The sequence below is a fragment of the Tachysurus fulvidraco genome, chromosome 26 (genome assembly GCF_022655615.1).
Source record: "Tachysurus fulvidraco isolate hzauxx_2018 chromosome 26, HZAU_PFXX_2.0, whole genome shotgun sequence".
NCBI classification, from domain to species: Eukaryota; Metazoa; Chordata; class Actinopteri; order Siluriformes; family Bagridae; genus Tachysurus; species Tachysurus fulvidraco.
Genome location: NC_062543.1, coordinates 16,322,813 through 16,332,380, shown reverse-complemented (window position 1 = coordinate 16,332,380; position 9,568 = coordinate 16,322,813). Strand labels below are relative to the sequence as shown.

Sequence of the window (9,568 nt, the reverse complement as noted above, 5' to 3'; positions counted from 1 at the left end):
ATAAAATAAATAAATAATACTCCCAGAGCACCCGCCACAGGTCACCATGAGGGACACAGTCGAAAGCCTTCTCCAGATCCACAAAACACATGAGAACTGGTTGGGCAAACTCCCATGAACCCTCCAGCAACCTGGCGAGGGTATAGAGATGGTCCAGTGTTCCACGACCGGGACGAAACCCGCATTGTTCCTCCTGAATCCGAGGTTCGACTATCGGCCGAATTTTCCTCTCTAGTACCCTGGCATAGACTTTTCCAGGGAGGCTGAGGAGTGTGAACACCCTATAGTTGGAACACACCCTCCGATCCCCCTTCTTAAACAGAGGGACCACCACCCCAGTCTGCCAGTCCAGAGGCACTGTCCCCAACCTCCACGTGATGTTGCAGAGGCATGTCAACCAAGACAGCCCCACAACATCCAGAGACTTGAGGTACTCAGGGCAGATCTCATCCACCCCTGGTGCCTTGCCACTGAAGAGCTTCTCAACTACCTCAGTGACCTCAGCTTGGGGAATCGACAAGTCCACATCTGAGCCCCTGCCCTCTGCTTCCTCAGCGGAAGACATGTCGCTGGGGTTGAGGAGAACTTCGAAGTATTCCTTCCACCATCCGAGGATGTCCCCAGTCAAAGTCAGCAGATTCCCACTCCCACTGTAAACAGTGTGAGCAGGGCACTGCTTCCCCCTCCTGAGGCGCAGGACGGTTTGCCAGAATTTCTTCGAGGCCAACCGATAGTCCTTCTCCATGGCCTCACCGAACTCCTCCCAGACCCGAGTTTTTGCCTCCGTAACCACCTGGACTGAAGCTCGCTTGGCCCTTCGGTACCTATCAGCTGCCTCCGGAGTCCCCCGAGCCAACCAGGCTCAATAGGACTCCTTCTTCAGCTTGACGGCATCCCTTACTTCCGGGGTCCACCACCGGGTTCGGGGATTGCCACCAGGACAGGCACCGGAGACCTTACGGCCACAGCTCCGAGCGGCCGCATCGACAATGGAGGTGGAGAACATGGTCCACTCGGACTCAATGTCTCCAACCTCCCTCGGGATCTGGTTGAAGCTCTGCCGGAGGTGGGAATTGAAGATCTCTCTGACCGGAGACTCTGTCAAACATTCCCAGCAGACCCTCACAGTACGTTTGGGTCTGCCAAGTCTGTCCAACTTCCTCCCCCGCCATCAGATCCAACTAACCACCAGGTGGTGATCAGTTGACAGCTCCGCCCCTCTCTTTACCCAAGTGTCCAAGACATATGGCCGGAGGTCAGATGAAACAACCACAAAGTCGATCATCGACTTGCGACCTAGGGTGTCCTGGTGCCATGTGTACTGATGGACACCCTTATGCTTGAACATGGTGTTCGTTATGGACAAACTGTGACTAGCACAGAAGTCCAATAACAGAACACCACTCGGGTTCAGGTCGGGGGCGCCATTCCTCCCAATCACGCCCCTCCAGGTGTCACTGTCACTGCCCACGTGAGCGTTGAAGTCCCCCAGTAGAACGACGGAGTCCCCGGTCAGAGTACTCTCCAGCTCCCCTTCCAGACACGCCAAGAGGGTCGGGTACTCTACACTGCCATTTGGCCCATAAGCACAAATAACCGTGAGAGACCTATCCCCGACCCGAAGGCGTAGGGAAACGACCCTCTCGTTCACCGGGGTGAACTCCAACACATGGTTGCTGAGCTGGGGGGCTATGAGCAAGCCCACACCAGCCCGCCACCTCTCACCATGGGCAAATCCAGAGTAGTAGAGAGTCCAGCCTCTCTCAAGGAGTTGGATTCCAGAGCCCAAGCTGTGTGTGGAGGTGAGCCCAACTGTATTTAGTCTGGTGCAGGAGGTTTATGTAGAATTGGCAGAGTTAATGCTGTAAAATCTCAGCTCAACATTATCTTTATTCCTATTTGAAGGGTTTTGATAACACACTCGTTAAAACAAAAGACGTTATAAAAGAGTTTATATAACTTTTGTCAAAGCAGCTATTTTTCCTTATAATCCTTTAAATTAAAACTTGCTAATTATTCAACAAGAGCAACAGGCAGAGTTACTAAACATTGTGCAACACAATTTGTATTCCATTGACATTTTTATAAAAAAGGACTGAAGCGTTTTTTGCCGCTTTGAGCTCATCGTAACCGAATGCTGAACCGCGGGTGCGACTCGAGCTACAGTACTGGGGCCACGTGATGATGACGTGACAAGTGAGTGACTGATTGCCGTGAACGTCATGTATAGATAGGGTTGACACCTTCAATACAGAAAAATAAGGGACACCTGCCGCAGCGGGGGCCACACCCCTCGGGGCCACGATGACCACTGTCCCGATGGCGTGCCAGTGGTGGTATATCATAACATGTATTCATAAAAATATTAATATCGATACCAATGGACATTATAATAAGATGTCTGCTATTGAAATCAGTGTGAACAGATGCACTCAGTCTCTCACTATCACTTAAGTGGTCATATTGAATACACAGCTATGACAATAATAAATATACACCAACAAACTGTGACTGTGAACACAAAAATAAGCTTTTGGAGGAACTTGTGAGATGTGAACCATATTTTATTAACTTATTATTAAATTAACAGATCCATAACTTAGTAATTATAACTTGCAAACTTGCAAAAGATCTTCCATGAACATCATGAACATAATAACATCAGTGGATGTATATCAGTGTATCAGTGAATATCAGCGGACCAGAAGTAATAGTGTGCAGTATTGGAGCAGGTCAGGTATCTGGAGACGCCATCTTCATATGGATTTTCTGTCACTCTGACTCTGTCCCGCCCTCCTCTGACTCTGATTGGCCGTGATTCACGGCCCGTAACCCTAAAACAAACCAATCAAACCAACGATGGCAACGAGTATTACCCAATCAGGGGCAGAATCGGACGCGTCCCCACACAATGCGGGTGGGGTGGTGTGCATGGGATGCTGTATAATGTGGACCTGTGTAACATACGGGACAAATGGCGTCCTGTATTGATTTGATACGGACGCGTCATTTTGCCTGTAAATACGGGACGATTCCGTATTTCACGGGACGGGTGGCGACCCTATGTATAGACTATCTTAAAGACTCACACACACACACACACACACACACACACACACACACACACACACACACACACACACACTACGGACATTGCTCCATTAAAACCTCAACATGAGGTGAACACAACTCTCCACTAAAAAAGTGAAGGGGACGAATTTACTTTTTATAAAAAGTGCGGGGGACATGTCTACGCCCCTGTGTGTGTGTGTGTGTGTGTGTGTGTGTGTGTGTGTGTGTGTGTGTGTGTGTGTGTGTGTGTGTGTGTGTGTGTGTGTGTGTCACTGCCCTTCCCCCCTCTGCAGTATAAACTGTAATGAAAGTGAAAGTCAGCAGCTCCATTTAGTGACGAGTGAACAGTAAAAGATTTGAGGAGTAAAAACACAGTGAGTATCTAAAGCTCTAATATATAAACACACTGAAGTGACACTAGATACAGAAGAGTTTTGTGGGTTTGTACTGAAGCTTTAATGTACACAGGTTGTTTTATAACTTGATAGCGTGACTATTTCCTGTAAGTGAACTCTGTGCTGATTCAGGGTTTAATTTAACACACCGATGTTGGAGTGAAGTAAACGTGTGTCCTGCTGTAATCTGGAGAAGGAGACATGACCTCCAACATGAGTGTGTCTGGGAAACAGGACTTAAAGAAAGACGAGAGGTGACTTACTTTTACATTCACCAGTAATAAATACACACCGTCTCATGGGGACACATCTGTATCTCTAAACACTCACTAGTTAACACAGGAAGTCAACTTTAAGGTGTTTAATAGCAGTTTAATGTTTAATGATGAACACATTGTTTAACAGTGCTGAGTATTAATTATTGCTGATATTTCTGTTCTAGAATGATGGAGGGAAAGAGATCAGACTCACCAGAACCCAGCTGTGTGTCCATGAAGAGTGACAAATCAATGGGACTTCCAAGTAACTTCAGAGACGGAGACAGTTCTACTGATGTGAGGTCAGTATAGTGAGGTGTTTTACAGCAGTGTTCCACCTGATCAAACTCACTCGTCTCATTATGAAGCCCTTCATGAGCTTTATCAGGTGTTGAAGCAGTAAAACACTAAACTGTGCAGTGCTGCAGCTCTCGGACTGGCAGTGAGGAAAAGTGCTTTAAGAGTTCAGTTCAGTCTGCAGTCCCTGAGCTGGAGGGTCTGTGGTGCTACAGAAGAACATTTACACCTGGGACATTAATGACTATATAAAGATTTTATTCATTTATTCAAACATTTGTTTCTAAACATGTTGGTGTCAGTTAGGAAATCCTGAAATCAGTGTATTGTGTTAAGAGGATAGTGTTAAATATCTGTGTGTGTATTTATTAGTGTGTGATTTGTGCAGCTATGAATACATATAGTCCATATTACATGATGGGTTTTGTTTGTTCACAGACCACAAAAATCAAACATCAGCACAAAACAGCTGGACTCTATATTCAAGGTGTGTGTGTTGTGTTTAATGTGTGTAATGTGTGTGTTGTGTTTAAAGTGTGTAATGTGTGTGTTGTGATTAAAGTGTTTAATGTGTGTGTTGTGTTTAAAGTGTGTAATGTGTGTGTTGTGATCCCTTGTCATGTCTTGATGTGCAGCAGCATTATGGGTAATCAGTTGTATGAGTTTTAAATGTGATAATAAAAATAGACTTTTCTTCTTGTGATAAAATAAAAGTCTCTCTCACTGTAACATGATAATATTTAGATCTGTTCCTGTGTGTTTCTAACCAGGAGCTGGAACACAAAGTCATCACTCTGATAAAGAATGAGCTGAAGAGGTTTAGGAAGCTCCTGAGTCCAGATTACCCAGCATGCACTGAGAGGGAGGTTGAGGATGAGGAGGATCTGCACAGTGTCAGAGACGGAGCGCTGAAGATCACACTGCACGTCCTGAAGAACATGAACCACACAGATCTCGCTAACACACTGCACAACAGTAAGAGCTCTGAGTCATGACTATTCCATCAGCTTCACTTTAGAGAGAGGAAATAGTTTTAGATATGAAGACTTTTAGTTTTACATTTAATTTTAATATCATGTTGTATCTGTTCATGGTCCAGCTTCAATAATATTTAGTCCATCAGTCAGGAATTAATAGCAGCGTTTGTACGATTTTGCATTATAACTATTTATTACTAAACTAGATATTACTTTGTTTATTAGAGTCTTTAGGTTCTGTGTGTCAGACAAAGTTGAAGTCCAATCTGAGAGAGAAGTTTAAAAGAATTAATGAAGGAATCTCACAGCATGGAAGCTCAGCACTTCTGAATGAGATCTACACTGAGCTCTACATCACAGAGGGTTGGAGTGGAGACGTCAATAATGAACATGAGGTGAGACAGATTGAGGCAGCGTCCAGGAGACCAGCAACACAGGAGAAACCCATCAAATGTAATGAGATCTTTAAAGACAAGTCCATCAGAACTGTGCTGACTAAAGGAGTTGCTGGAATTGGAAAAACAGTCTCTGTGCAGAAGTTCATCCTGGACTGGGCTGAAGGAGAAGTAAATCAGGACGTCACCTTCATGTTCCCACTTCCCTTTAGAGAGCTGAATCTGATGAAGCAGAACAATCTCAGTCTGATGAAACTTCTTCATCACTTTTTCCCAGAAATAAGAGAACTAGAATCAATAGACTGTGACTCCTACAAAGTGGTGTTGATCTTTGATGGTCTGGATGAGTGTCGACTTCCTCTAAATTTCCAGAAGAATGAGAGATTGTGTGATGTGACAGAGTCAGCCTCAGTGGATGTGCTGCTGACGAACCTCATCAAGGGGAATCTGCTTCCCTCTGCTCTCCTCTGGATAACCACAAGACCAGGAGCAGCCAATCAGATCCCTCCTGAGTGTGTAGACCAGGTAACAGAGGTACGAGGCTTCAGTGATCCTCAGAAAGAGGAGTACTTCAGGAAGAGGATCAGTGATCAGAGCCTGGCTGATAACATCATCACTCACCTGAAGTCTTCAAGAAGCCTCTACATCATGTGTCACATCCCAGTCTTCTGCTGGATCTCAGCCACTGTTCTAGAGAGAATGTTGGGTGGAGCAGAGGGTGGAGAGATCCCCAAGACTCTGACTCAAATGTACACACACTTCCTGATCTTTCAGATCAAACACAAGGACCAAAAGTACCATCAGAAATGTGACCCTGATCCTCAGCAGACCAGAGAGAGTATCATGGCACTGGGAAAACTGGCTTTCCACCAGCTGGAGAAAGGAAACCTGATCTTCTATGAGGAAGACCTGAGAGAGTGTGGCATTGATGTCAGAGAAGTGTCAGTGTACTCAGGAGTGTGTACCCAGATCTTCAGAGAGGAGTTTGGGCTTCACCTGGGGAAGGTGTTCAGCTTCGTACATCTGAGTGTTCAGGAGTTTCTGGCTGCTTTATACACATTTCTCTCCTTTATTAGCAGAAATGTAACAGAACATCAAACCTCTGATCTGTCTGATCTTTTCAGGAAGTCAAACCTGTCTGATCTCCTCAGGAGTGCAGTGGACAAGGCCTTACAGAGTGAGAATGGACACCTGGACCTGTTCCTCCGCTTCCTTCTGGGTCTCTCACTGGAGACCAATCAAACTCTTTTACGAGACTTAATGCCACAGACAGGAAGCAGATCTCACAGCAAACAGGAAACAGTGGAGTACATCAAGGAGAAGATCAGGGAGAATCCATCTCCAGAGAAATCCATCAATCTGTTCCACTGTCTGAATGAACTGAATGATGATTCTCTAGTGCAGGAAGTACAAACTTACCTGAACAGAGGAGGTTACAGTCGTCTCAGTGACACCAGACTCTCTCCTGCTCAGTGGTCAGCTCTGGTGTTTGTGTTACTGACCTCAGAACAGGAGCTGGATGTGTTTAATTTGAGGAAATATGATCCATCACATGAATGTCTTCTGAAGCTGCTGCCAGTGGTCAAAGCCTCCAGAAAAGCTGAGTGAGTATTTTTATTTATAACTGTATTACTGCATGGTTTATTATTTTAATGTAACACTGAACTGCACTGTTTGGATTAATGTGTGTTAATAGTTCCTCTAATCATCTTTACACAAACCTCTGGTACTTTTACAGAAGATTGTGTCACTTTTTACACTAACATGTTATATCTGAACTGAGGGCTGGGCCACATGGACAACATCTTATAACATCATATGAGGCATTTTATAGCTTTTATATATGAATCATGAAAAATGAAATGTTCTCTAAAATTTATGTAAAAATATCTCTACAAAATAACTGCATGCATTTAAGAACTAAAGACATTTCTGAACTAAACACCAGTGAAAGACTTTTTCTGTTCTGTTTATATTGAAAGTGACATTTAACAAAACTCTCACAGATGAGAAAAACATCAGACTGACAAAATGGGATCAATATGGATAGAAAATATAAAAAGTAAATATTAAAACACTCTAATGTCCTTCAAGTATGTCTTTATGTTGAAGTTCCTCATCTTGTGTTGTGTGTGACACAGTGTTGTGGGGAGATTCACTCTGTCATGGCTTTTTTACTCAATTGTTCTTTCTAATAAAAATAAAACATAAATGCTTTTTAAAACTTTAACCCAATACGAAGGACAAACAAAAGTCTCCTTCAGTCTGCACTACTGCTAAACTTTACCAAGGACTGAGCTCGTGGTCAATAAAACATCAACCATCATTTTGGACCTCGACACATTGGACAGACGAAGTGGGAAAATGTTCAGCTTTATCTTCTTATTATGTTAGAAACAAGCTAGGCAGCGAACTCAGATGTGTGATGAAGATTTTCTTTCTCTAACACTGACCTGTTTGTAGAGGATGGAGTTTAAATGTGACTTTTTATATGAAGACTTTTATTTTGATGGGGTTCTTTGTTCTTTGCTTATCAAGTGTACAAGCAGGTAAAAAGAGAGAGGATGAATAATGTGTCACAGGTGAGTGTAGTGTCGTGACCGCTGTTATTAAAAAGTCCTGTTTTGTTCTACTTGGAGCTCGACAAAGACACCAAACTGTTAATGATCACATTCTTGTTCTTGGGTCGTGATTGTTGTTAATCTGTTGTGGTTGAATTATAGACAGTTTTTTGTCTGGTTCACTGCATCAGAAGATGGTGGATGTGGTAAAAACAGACGGTGAACACAAAGACGGTCGCACGTGACGGTCGGTCAGGTTTATCACCGTTACTGTTGAAGAGACGTCAGGTTTCGTTCTTTGGAACCTTTCTGTGGATTTTGGAGACATTAAGCTGTGGACTGTGTTTGTATTTATAAGCAGCTGTAGTGAATCTATATTTCTGTTGTACAACATTAATAACAGACTGGTTTTGTTCTCTGTTCATCATTATGTACTGATAAAATATTACACATTGGTACACTACATTCTACCATGTCACTTATAGCCCCCTGAAGCCCACCTACACAAATCCTTTAGTGTAACACACAGTAGTAGTAACAGAGGTCTGGAGGTGACAGATTTGTACGTGTACGAGCACAGAGAACAACACACACCAACTGTTTTAGTGTCTCTGTGAAATCCAACATATAACTGAGTGTAAAGTACGACTAGTATTGTCATGTTATTACCTGGTAGTGTACAGCTGTATAATTCTTTATGTTCTGTAATAAAATGCACTGTATCTGCAGTGTTGGGTGTAGAAACTTGAACACAGATCAGAGTGTAGTGTTTGTAGGCTGCTCGCTCTCACATGTGTGTGTTATGTACATGACCTAATGGTCTTATAATAAATTGTAGCTGAGAGATTGTGGAGTGCAGAAAGACGTCCCTGCTCCTGTAAATGTGCTGATGTGGTGTCCTGTCCTCTGATTTGTGTGTGTGACACAAACACACTGACATTTCTGTTACAGCTTCAACTTTAGCTGGATTATGGCTGTGTTTGTGTGTTTGAGATCAGTGTTCTGATATTTCATCATTTCTCTTCCAGGCTGTGTGAGTGTAATCTGACAGAGGAAAGCTGTAGAGTTCTGTCCTCAGTTCTCAGCTCAAACTCCTCCAGTCTGAGAGAACTGGACCTGAGTCACAATAACCTGCAGGATTCAGGAGTGAAGCTGCTCTCTGATGGGCTGAAGAATCCACACTGTACACTGGAGATACTGAGGTACACACACACACACACACACACACACACACACACACACACACACACACACACACACACACACACACACACACACACAATACTACTCCTATTTACAGTGAGGACAATAAATTAATTTCTCTGCTGTTATCTGTCCTCATGGAGCTGCTACCATTTTATAGACCTGTTTCTGTTGTTCAATGGGAGCAAAACTATTCCTGAAAATGTTTGTAACACAAAGTAAAAGTGTGTACAATGTACACAGATCTACACACTGAACACACTGTAATGAAGCAGTAAAGGACAGTGTGTAAATGTGTAAATGTTCTCCAGCAGAACTTTCCCCAGAGCTGCTGAACACACTGTATGAACATCTCTCTGCTAGAAATAAAGAGACGTGTTTGTTCAGAGTGACGTCTCTGTTATTATCTTC

The 9,568-nt window shown here is 43.5% G+C and overlaps 1 protein-coding gene and 1 long non-coding RNA gene across 2 annotated transcripts in view; both read left to right on the top strand.

Annotated features, from left to right (window-relative positions):
• The window catches only part of ar (androgen receptor), an 85,210-nt gene that overhangs the window by 45,199 nt on the left and 30,443 nt on the right, over nucleotides 1-9,568 (top strand). The window lies entirely within an intron of this gene.
• LOC125140282 lies at nucleotides 3,392-4,801 on the top strand. Its single transcript, XR_007139572.1, has 4 exons — nucleotides 3,392-3,446; nucleotides 3,910-4,026; nucleotides 4,460-4,508; nucleotides 4,792-4,801. It is a non-coding gene; the product is annotated as an uncharacterized LOC125140282 (long non-coding RNA).